General features: G+C 37.8%; 1 long non-coding RNA gene across 1 annotated transcript in view; it reads right to left on the bottom strand.

Moving 5' to 3' along the window:
* LOC121012672 (uncharacterized) overlaps positions 1-10,604 on the bottom strand; it is a 36,669-nt gene extending 26,065 nt beyond the window's left edge. The window contains exons 1-2 of the long non-coding RNA XR_005782216.1: positions 10,398-10,604; positions 3,706-3,827 (exon numbers count right to left, since the gene is read on the bottom strand). This is a non-coding gene — a long non-coding RNA (uncharacterized LOC121012672). The remainder of the gene's footprint in view (positions 1-3,705; positions 3,828-10,397) is intronic.
* Positions 10,605-12,344: the final 1,740 nt, after the last annotated feature.

Consider the following 12,344-nt stretch of genomic DNA (forward strand, 5'->3'; position numbering starts at 1 on the left):
CTGGAGGTCCAACACGAAGGTCCAGCAGGGTTTGGATTCTGGTGGGAGTTCTTACCTGGCTTGCAGATAGCTGCCTTTTCATTGCAGGCCTCACATGGTCTTTCCTCTAAGCACAAGCTAAGAGAAAGAGGAAAAGAAGGAGGAGAGAGAGTGGCCATCAACTTATAAGGCCATCAACTCGATTGGGTTAGACCTACTTCCCCTAATGGCCTTATTTAACCTTAATTACCTCCTAAAGTCCCATCTCCCAATATAGTCACTTTGAGGGCTAGGGCTTCAACATATGACTTTTGGGAAGACACAATTCAGTCCTCGGGTGGCTTACATTTCAAGGAAAATACATGCTCCCTTTTGTTTTACTTTCCTGCACTACTGTCCATTCTCCTCTCCACACCATCCATATTCTGGAAGCCTGAGGCTCTGCTTGAAAACTGCACCTGGTCAAAGTTATAAATCAGTATGAATGAGTTGAAGTCCAATTCCTCCAGGTTTTAGTAGGGAAGAAAAGAATAAATCAGAAATTGGGATATCTGAACTGAAATAGATACAACTAAGTCATGAAAAACATAAAAAGAATAGGCTAGGGTTTTGAAGAAAATGTTCTGTACTTCACTCTGAAGTACAGTGCCCACCTATTTCACACCTGTCATGTATAAACAGAAACCATAACTTTGGGCATTATGCTTGTTTAACCTAAGATATACCTAAACAGAGAGGAATATCTTTAGGGGAAAGTTTTGCCCACCCAAAGTTCCCTGAATCCTGGATACAGTGCAGGGAACACCTGGTTCTGACAGAGAAAGAAGAGCATCTCCCAAGTATGCTCTACAGTGCTGTGGTCCCTGCATGAGTACATGTAAGTATAGGAAAGAAGGATGGCCCGCAATATCTCTATTTTGATCATTCACAATAATGTCAGTGGAACAAAAGCACAGAGAATTCATAGCATGAGGAGACCTATAGAATTTTGGTCAACACGGTGTTTTCTAAACTTATTTGACCAGTCTTCTTCTTGTTATAGCTGTGGTAAGCATTATTTGTGATCACCAACACTCAGCTCTCCCCTCTCTTCTCCCTGAACACACTTTTCCAGTCAGACAGGGTCATATGACTGGTTCTGGCCAATGGGGTTGTGAGCAGAAGTGGCAGGAAAGGAGGTCAGAGTTCCCTTTTGACTATACTTCCCCCTCCTTGGAGAGATCAGAGGCTGTGAATGCTGAACACCAAGACAGTGCAGCAAAAGTAGATCAAAAAGGCCTGGATTGCTGAGTATCCCCACGGAGGATGAGAACGTTGGAGAAACATCCTATCCGCAGTAAGCTCTGCACTAGATTTACAAATTAAACCATTGAAATTAGAAGTAAATTTTGTTGTGAGGCAAAAAAAAAAAAAAAAAAAAAAAATTGCTATTACAAGTTAACTTATCCTATCTTTTGCTAGTTTGCTATTACAAGTTAACTTATCCTATCCTGATTAACAGTCTGTAAAAGACTAGAAGACTCAGCGGGATGATATGTTTCTGAAAATAATGTATTAAGGAAAAACATCTAATTTGGGAAACCATTTTGTATCTTCAGTGCAAAAATAGCATATTCCATGAAAAAGGAACAGAAATCCATAAAGGAAAATAATGTAATATAAAAAGATAAGGGTGAGAAACACTGGGAACATGTTGAGATAAGAAAAGATTCTAATAAAATTGAAATTAGATACTAGAATTAAAATTCAACATGCTCTCCCATAAAGCAGGGGAAGAGGCAAATAAATGAACAAAAAGAGAATGTGGTAAATATGAAAATCAAGGAAGAAAGAATAAATCAACAGAACTAATAACCAGTGACATAACTGAAGAAAATGTTTCTCAGTTGAAATTTAAAAAAAGTAAGTTGGCAGACTGAAAGAATCTGCCAATTAATGATGTATTTAGATATATTATGGTATATTTTAAATAAAAGGATAAAAAATATCATAAGATATTGACCTATCTCCAAACGGTGCTTTGGCTAGAAATGAGGACCCACAAAGTTTACTATTTAAAAGGCCTCCAAATCTACCAGAGAGGGCACTTTTAAGGTAACCCATATGTGGTTCTCCCTCTTCTCTAGTAACTAATCAACACAATTGAACAGCTTCCACTCAAGAGCTCTTGCTTCTGGACTGATCTGGCAGAGACTTGATGACAAGGTAGAGCATCTGACAGATGTACCGACAGAAATACTTTTTTTTTTTTTTTGCTCCCGCCACTTTTCCACCTCCAACTCCATTCCTAGAACTTCCCCCTTTCTACCTAAATGTCCTTCTCTTTTTGGCATAGGATATCTGGCCTCAGTTTTGTAATTGCTTTATTGTGTATCATTATTTCTCATTGGATATCATTATTTTTTCATTGTAATCAATAAAATGATCAGGAGGACTTATCTCTGGATGTTCAGAGAACTATTCTAGGTGCTCAGCTTTCCTCTTGGGACATTTGGCTAGTTTATCATTGTGCAGCATAATGTTGGGTCTTCTTGTACCTGATTCTTATGGGTGACCTACATTCTCCATCAGTTCTTCCTTCATATGGTATGGTTTCTCTACTTTTCTGGAACTCTGGTTTATTCCCAGTGCCTTACACCCATCCTTCATTATTTATACTATAGGAAAAATATCTGTCCTGTATAGGAATGTTTGTGCTTAAGAGATGAAACAGAAGCTTGATACATGTCAACAAAAGTACACAAATGGTAAAAAATTAGGTGGGCCTCAAAGCTCTCATTGGCCATATTAAATGCTAGATGATAACAGAGCAATACGTGTGAAACCATTGAGAGGAAAATGTCATGAGCCAAGAATCTTATGTTCAGTCAAATTGTTCATGTGCAAAAACAAATAGTCCCTGTCATATAACTTCCTAAGAAAAACTTTCTGATATAATTCATTTGACCAAAGAAAATTAATAATCTCCAAATGGGGAAGTATCCTATAAGCTATAAATGAGTTAAACAGAGTTTAGTCTCGATGACTTTTATAAATATGGTCAGTAGTTATAAGGCAAAATGTAAACATTAAAAATCTTTTCTGAGTAAAATACGGGGTGCAAAATGGAATCTTAGGTTCAATGCCCAGATTAGGTTAGCAAAGACTGGGTCATTGCTAGGGTGGAGACAGAATAACTGACCATAAATTCTTCATCTTACACGTGGGCACCCAAAAGATACCATTACTTCTTGACTTTTCATACTGAGAAAAATACAGGGGTGCATTGTGGGATTGTTTATTTCTTTTGCTCATTTAGCAATAAGATTTGAGACACTAACTTGTTGCATATTGAAATTGACAAAGAACAAAAATGGTATATGAAGGAATTTTGATTCAAAATAAATTCTTCTGACTTCTGGGTATTTCCCATCTTATCCTAATCTTCTTGATGACCCCATCCCTTCTCAGAACTAATTCTTCCTCCTGAATCTTCCAGCTTCTAGTATATACCTACAGATTCAGCCTCACTCTTGCTTTTCTCTTCATTCACTTGGGAAAATAACTTTTTTGCCTGCACAGCCCTACCTCTGCCCTAAGCTTCTCAGTTGACAATCTTCCTTGTATTGTTTGCATTAACAGGTTGTCTATCTGTCCTCCTAGAATACAAGGCACACAGCACCCAGAAAAATTGCCCATTTCTCACAGGCACTTAATCCAGAGCAGTAATAAGCAGTATCCACTCACCTGTTTCTGCACCTGTTTCCTATTTCTCCCAAGATGCTCTGATATCTATCTAGATCCTGATATAATATGTCCTTAAAATGAATCCTTCCAATAGTTAATGCTCCCCATCTCATCTCCTCACACTAATAAAAGCAAAAAAGAGAATAATGTTAACGGTGAACAACAACAGCCAGAGGAAACCCCAAAGCAGCATGCTGGCCATATTTTCTATTTGGATTATACTGTCTATTTGCCTAGATCATTATTTCTCCCAGGCTTAATGCCTAGAGGTATGTGCTAATTTGCCAAGCTGCTTTAATATTTAGTGAGGAGCCACAGCCGGCCAATAATTTTTAATAGCTTGTCCTCTATTGATTTCAACCCACACATTAAAGCGCCTAATAAAAATTTTAAAAGGATAGGTGAAGGGACATAAGGACAACAGAAAGTTAATAGCCTTGTCCACCTCCATTTGAAGAGGATTAGTTCAACTTCTGTGTGGTTTGTATAAGACAATTGCTTTCTGCAGGCATTTTTCAGCAAAGTTTTTTAAGATGGGCTTACACAATATGTAAGTACTTTAATTAATATGGTTGTATTCCTCAGCAAACTCTAAAATAAGTAATTTCTGATGAGTGTGTAGATGGCTTTGTTTTATTTAAAAAAAAAAAAATTCCTAGGGTGCCTAGTTGGCTCAGTAAGTTAAGTGTTCAACTCTTGATTTCAGTTCAGATCTTGAGCTCAAGGTTGGTGAGACGGAGCCCCGTACTAGCTCCACAATGATAGTGTGGAGCCTGCTTGAGGTTCTCTCCCTCTCTCTCTGTCTCTCTCAAAACAAACAAATAAACTTAAAAAAAAAATCCCAATAATTGAATGGCACTTCAAGTGTTGACTCCACCACCACTACCACCATGTGATTCAACTGGGGGTTGCCATAGGTGAAGCAAAGGATGCAGCCCTCAAATTGGAGGAACGTATTTGCAGTTCCAGCCAAATTCCCTGAAGCCCCGGCCTGAGGCTTCATGAAACACAAGGCCTGTGCTTGTCCCCAGATTTGACTTGGGAAGAAGTAAGTGAGCTACCCAATATACATCATTTTAGAAATAAAGGGTTGGGGTGCCTGGGTGGCTCAGTGGGTTAAGCATCTGACTCTTGGTTTTGGTTCAGGTCATGATCTCATGGTTCGTGGGTTTAAACCCCACATTGGGCTCTGTGCTGATAATGCGGAGCCTGCTTGGGATTTTCTCTCTGCTCTTCCCACGTGCTCTCTCTCTCTCTCTCTCTCACTTTCAGAATAAATAAATAAGCAAAAAAAAAAAAAAGTTGTAGGAAGAAAGGGTTCACTCTGAAGCAGCCTTCAAACTTAGTATAGGAAATGAGTGCCCTCAAAGGATTTCTTTTGGATTATAAATACGGAGGTTTACCCAAAACCAAACATAGATTAAGTCCTCCTTCAAGCAAGAAACTCTCCATAAATTCTACACAATAAAGGATAGGCCCTGTCCTTTGTGAAACCTCTGGCCTGGACTTCAGGAACCAGGCACAAGCCCTGAAGACAAATGGCTCAAAGTGTAAATCAAAGTTCTTCTACAACTGTCTCTACAACTGCCTCTGGTAAGTTATTTAAAACCACTCTTTGTAGTTTTTTTTCTTATCTAAAAGATAGATTTAATAGATTATAGATTCAAGTAAAGATAACATATTAAGGCACCTTGTATATAGTAGGCACATTTTATTATGGGCAATACTATGTGCTTTAGACAGAAAAGTCTCAATGGATTCTAGAGGGAAATAGTCACTGTAGTTTGGGATATAAAAGGAAAGATTCATAAGTAGAGTGACCATATCATTTCTCTTCCAAAACGGGACACTTTTGAAGGACAAAGAGGGAACTTATTCTAAATATAATGAGGTCACAGGCATAATTGTGCATGTTCCAGACCAACCAGGAGGTATGGTCAGCAAATGCTTGATTTAAGGTTTGAGGAAATAATGGAAATGAAGTGGCAGGAATGTCTGAGATGCAAGGGCTGGGTGCCATGTAGGTTTTTTATGAACTGTGATTAAAAAATCCTGATCAGTCCTTGTTAAAGAATTCTTTCAAAGGTATAGGATATGATAAGGATAGAAGTAGACAGAAGAAGGATCTAGGTTGAAAAATATTTTATTTATATATTTTTTATTTATTTGAGAGAGAGAGAGAACACATGAGTGGAGGAGACAGGCAGAGAGAGAGAGAGAGAGAGAGAGAGAGAGAGAGAGAATCTCAAGCAGCCTCCATGCTCAGCAAAGCCCAATACAGGGCTTGATCCCATGACTGTGAGATCATGACCTTAGCCAAAATCAATAGTTGGACACTTAACCGACTGAGCCACCCAGGTGCTCTGCAAAATATTTGAAAGTCCAAAATAACAACTTTGGTTTTATCTCTTAGATCATAAAGAGACGTTGGAAGTATTTCAGGAGAATAGCATAATGCAAAAATAGTATATTTAGATCAATTTGGCAGACTGGAAAAGGGAAAGAGTATAGAATCTAAAGGGATAGATACTGAAAGCACTATTCAGATATGACGTGAGGTAGGGATGGTCTGGGACAGTAAAGAAATGGCTAAAGTAAGAAATGTTTGAGATGACTTCATCATAACTAATTATGAAAGAAGTAAGAGGGAGCTAACATTACTCCATGAGTTGAAAGTTATTTGATAGAAAGAGAAAGCCAATACGGTTGATAAGACTGATGACATTATATGTCACCTAGTTTTCAAAAGTATCTCAGCATGAAGAATAAAATACAGAAGAGATTTCTTTCTTTTTAATTTGTATTCACCGAGAAGTTCTCAGCAGGTGATAATATCATCATAGATGAAGATGCCTTGACAAGATGCATCCCTGAGACCTTGACTTTGTAATATACATTGAATGACCACTGGAGAAAAGAGCTGGCGCTGGAGTTAGGCCTAGGAATCCAGTTGGTCAGGAATGATCTGATCATACATCAAGGTCAGCAAAGCCAGATAAGAAAGAGAAAGTTAAGTTTACTTAGGGATACAAGGAGGGTAAGAAAGGAAAGATTGTATCTAGGAAATCAGGTAATAGAAATGAGGGACATATACAAAGACCTTGTGAAAAAGTTCTCTGGGCCAAGAGTGAAAAGATGTGGGGAGGGGGTATGAATAGAACAGGGAAGATGAAAGGTAAATCCAAAGGAATTTGACAATTATTGATGAGTCACCTATAATTATCCTCATGAAAGGGATCAGAATATGCCAATCCACATGTGCCACTTTGGCATAAAGCAATTGAGAATTAATAGATATAGGAAGAGTTCTCTGCCCTCCCTTTGTCTGTCTAAAATCAAGGCATAAATTTCCCTTTGAGGGAGGGGCCTTTCTCTCCCCCTCACTTCATTCCCTTCACCCCCATTCCAGGTAGAGAGGAGCAACTCTTGTCATTGAAGATGGAGAGTTGACACCAAGATGAGCTTGCATAAATGGACCTCACAAAAATAATTCTTAACTGCCATTAGCTCTCCCATATATTTCCTGGTATCTTCCCCACAATTTATTGTCCCTTGAAGCCCAAACCTTCTTCTTTTTGTTAAAGGGGTATATAAGCACCTAAGTCTAACCATTGCTTTGACTTTCATTTCTTTTCTGTAACTCCTGTGCATGAAAAAATTATAAAAAGTGTGTTCCTTTTCCCCTATTGATCTGTATTTTCTTATTTAATTTTCAGTCCTCAGGTACAAAACTAAGAAGATAGAAAAACATTTTTCCTCCTCAACTCATTTTAACCATCTGTAAATCAAGGAAATTCTAACTTACCTAACTGAAAATCTCTTGCCCTTTCCAATAAATTGTACTGGAGCTCCCTCCTTATTTTATCTCCTGGCATGGGCAGGAAATGGTTTCAGAGGACAGATGACCTTGAAGTCACAGGAGACAAGGGGCTAATCAGGCTGGGTGGGAGAGAAGACCTTGAAGAACAAAGAGCTTCTGACTCCAGCAGGATTGTCCGAAAGCAATTTGCCACATAATTTCTCCACAGGTAAAATCCCTAAGGGCCAACAAATTAGCTGAGAAGGGATGACTGGATCTACTAATTCTTTTATTTTTATTTTTTTTAATTATCTTAATTGTGCCCTTTCTCTGAGCCAGTCCATTGGATCAGCTGGATAGAAAGTCATATTGAATGAAGGAGTCATAATGAAACATATTAAGATGCTGTCTTGTCCTACCCATCCCCCCTTTCAATAATTAATTAATTAATTAATTAAACTCTGAAGGAATTGATGACCAATGACAGTCTCTACAGAACAGTATGGAAATCAATTAAACAGAAGCTGAAAAATGCCTCAGGGTGTAATTGATAACATGATGAGGCAGGAAAAAAAATTACAAGTATGAAGTCAAATCCAAAAATTCTTACTTAGAGAAAACGCAGAGGCTTCTCATATCCCACAGGACCAATCTGGAAAGCTATTAGTGTTTGGAGAAGCGAGAACCAGAGAATAATTGTTGTTGTTTGTTTATTCTTGACAGTTTTAAAGGACAATTTCTCTTGGGGGAAAATTTCTGTTTCCCACTTAGAAGTTCCTTCTAAATGCAAACCATTCTGGAAAAGTTTTTTTAGCTCTTTCTTGAACTTTGGAAATGGATTTTGCATAAACTTGTGGATCTGTGTACTTAATTGCTTCAGTAGATTATCATTCTTCAAATTCAGAGGTTTATAAACATCACTGGATATGAAACACGATCAGAAAAGAAAAAAAAAAATCAATGTTACAAAGATTAGATGCCAGACCAGTGAATGAAAGGCCAGGATTTTGTCCATGGTGGTCTCTGAATTGAACAGCTGCCGTTTTCAGTATTGAAACATATTCATTGTTGCTGTGATTTTTCATAAAATGTTAAAATGGTCCAAGTGCTTTCTTGAATTATAGCCCAGTCAGTTTAGGCCCTTAGATCTGGCTCCCAGATTTTCTTAGTGTGTTATCCACTAAGCCCCACATACTGCTACAAAAATCTAAATTCCTACTAAAATTTTTAAAGTTGGTCAAAAGATTTTGGTTTTTGTAGAAGAACACAATTGTCTACTGTTTCCCTTGCATTATTAAAGATTTAATGATTTCTAACATGAGAATTAAATTATTAATGCATTTGGTACTAACACTATATAGTATTTCAATTCTTAAAGAACTTTTCTGAATCATGAGGTTATTTCAGGGAAAATAACTCAGGAACATCAGATACCTGGAATGCATTGCTCTAAAATTAAGGTAAAATTATTGCACCCCATTAAAATTTGTAATCTCTTGTTAATGAAGTTTAAAAAGACAGCACATTTATCGCAGGGGAGCCTTGGGAAAGGAAGTAGTAATTATCAGAATATATGCACCAAATCATTATTCTACCTCATTCCTTATGCATTTAAACTGTCTCTCTCCACTACACAAGTCTTTTGTAATAAAAGCAGAAGATTTTGATAGCCTACTTAATGTAAATTTAGATGCAATTCACAGCTAGTTTTAAAAGAAGAAAAATCTTAAATTTTATTACCATAGTTCCCAGATTAATTAATGGCAGAAGGGTTAAAAATTCCAAATACATGTTGGTCTTGTTAACACATAATTGATTCCAACTCCTCAAAGACAGTTCTGCCTTTTTACGCCAGACATGTAGGTTGTAAAGTAATGTTCGTGAGTAATACAGCATAGCAAGACAGGTCTATGCAGGCTTTGTTCATCGATACCTATCTAAAGTTCTTTTTAAAAAAATGTTTAATGTTTATTCATTTTTGAGAGACAGAGAGAGAGAGACAGAGAGACAGAGAGAGAGAGACAGAGGGCAAGCAGGGGAGGGGCAAAGAGAGAGGGAGACACAGAATCTGAGTCAGGCTCCAGGCTCTGAGCTATCAGCACAGACCCCGACGTAGGGCGCAAACCCATGAACTGTGAGATCATGACCTGAGCCAAAGTTGGCTGCTTACCCAACTGAGCCACCCAGGCGCCCCTTTTCTAAAGTTATTTTTAATCATAATAAAAACAACAAATACTTGAGTGCCTACTGTGTGCCAAGCACGTTATAAGCACTATCTTGTGTAAACCCGACAGCAATTTTATGTGATATGAATGAACATTTTCTTCATTACACAAATAAAAATCGTGTGTCTCAAAGAAGTAACTTGTTCAAAGTAATTCAGCTGGTAAATAGTATACCTGGGATTTGAATGAGCATAGCTGACACTTGAGTCTATGGCTTATCACTGTGCAAAACTGCAGTCATCAAATCATCTGATAAATTTCTTCTGCAAAGTCAGAAAACTTTTCAAATTGGACAAGCGATTTCACTAACATTTTTCTTTCATTACTACCTATAAATGAGGAACCCGCCAGCAAAACCAGGCAAGAGCTTATCAGCTGCTTCACTTTCAGCAGAATAAGACTGTCAAGATATGTCTATATATTTAAAGTCCTGTATCACTTCTTCATCATGCCTATAGCAATTTTATGATCTATATGAGAAAAAAGTTCCCATCTCTCCCCTCTGACTGGCTGGCCAATCCACAGTACACTCCCCCGGTCATATCCCTAGCTGGAAAAGCACAAGAACACAAAGACATTTCAAACACCATTACTGTGAAGCTTGCCTTAGCTTTCCCAAACAAAATGAGGCAGTTCCATGCCTCTGTATCTTACCACTCAGTTCTTACCTCCATCAGAGCAAAAACCACGGAACATTCTAAATTATCTGCAGGTGAATCATCTTCTTTGCTAGACCACACTCCAGGACTGTCTCTTAGTTTTCAGTGAATCTGTTGGTGAACACAGTAAATCTATTTTTCAATCTCTCATTTTTCTAAAACGTGTTGCAATCACTGATTATTATTGCAATTTTCTCCTCAAGAGCCGGCCTAAATTATTATTCTAAAAAACAAACAAACAAAAACAGTGTTCGTAGCTTTGTAAGTGGGAAAACCAAAAAATAGCCACAAGCAATTGATCACAAAGTCTCAAATTGCCTGAAGTCTCTGCTTGAGGAAAGACTCTTGAATAATGGAGAATTCACAGTACTGCCTGGTGTACCATTTCATACTACTCTGTACCATGAACGTTTCAAAGAACTCTCATGATTGAGAAAATGCAAAATTAATATTTAGCCTTTTGCAAAGTAATTTTGAGAATAACTTCATTTTAATAGCCTAAAACAATGGTTATGAATGAGGAACCACTTTAGAAATTAATACATTCGTCGCTGAACCAAAAAAGTGATTAACTCTATATCATCAATTAAAATGTATGATAACACTGTATCACTTTCATGTAGAATAAACAACGAACATCTTGAAAACTGTAAATTATATACATCCCGTAGAACCTAAAATAAAAAGGAAATTAAAAACTGCTTAGCAAAAGCAAACCCAGTTTTCCCTTAAGGAAAGACATAAAGAACTTTTTAAAAGACTAAAGATTCAGGGTGCCTGGGTGGCTCAGTCGGTTAAGCCTCTGACTCTTGATTTTGGCTCCGGTCATGATCTCACAGTTCATGGCATCAAGCCCCACATCAGGCTCTGTGCTGACAGTGTGGAGCCTATTTGGGATTCTCTCTCTCTCTATCTCTCTTTCTCTCTCTCTACCCCTCCTCTGCTCAGGTGCATGTGCTGTCTCTCTCTCAAAATAAAGAAACATTTATAAATAAATAAATAAGCAAGCAAGATTCATATTTGAGCTCTTTCCTGATAATTCCTCTGAATCATTTAGTCTTATTGAAATGTACAATTATTACTTATGTTAGTAGAACATTCTCACATATATGTATGTGTGTGTGTGTTGATTTTTGGTTTTTGTAGCATCAGTGTAACCAGAGTTTTAAACTTTGTTATATCAAAAACTAATTATTTGAGATTTTAGCCAGTTCCTATTGTGCCTGGAGCCATGACGTAAAGGGTGGACGCAGACAAGATGTCGATATTCCAGACATGGAAGGCTCTCTGTAGTACAATGTAGTCAGAAAATTACATCTAATGATGTTCTCAGAGAGATCCTGAGGATTCAGGAAAGCTATTTCCTACCTCAACAATTTCTGAGATGAGAAATCCCAAGCTGGATAAGCACTCCACTGCTACAGATGCTACCAGGAAAGGGCTCAGAAGGGAGTTCACTTTTGCCACTGTGATGAGGTCTTTGTCGAGTTTGTATGTTCATGTGTAGACACATGCATAGCACAGGTGTAAGTGCCTAAGTGTTGTCCATAGATAAGGGAAGAAGGAAAAATATGCAAGCAAGTGCATGAATATAATGTTAATGTACGTTCAGTAGCAGATGGACAACACAAGAGGGCCAAAGAGAGGGAAGCAGGGTGAAATGACTGCGTGGTGTACTACTAACCTCCATTCTGTCTTTCAGCATGCACGGGGTCATATTTCTTATCTACTCAAATAAATCTTTTATTCAACACCAGAAGCAATAGTATGTGTGATAGGCAGAAATAATGAGCCGCGGCAGATATCCCTGCCCTAATCCACAGAACCTGTATATGTTACCTTACGTGGCAAAATGGGCTTTGCAGATGTAGTTAAGACCTTGAGATGGGGAGATTACCTTGGATTATCTGGGTGAGCCCAATGTAATCACAAGGGAAGCAGGAGGGGTAGAGATAG

Source organism: Herpailurus yagouaroundi, unplaced genomic scaffold (genome assembly GCF_014898765.1).
Source record: "Herpailurus yagouaroundi ecotype Mexico unplaced genomic scaffold, PumYag 197, whole genome shotgun sequence".
Lineage (NCBI taxonomy): Eukaryota > Metazoa > Chordata > Mammalia > Carnivora > Felidae > Herpailurus > Herpailurus yagouaroundi.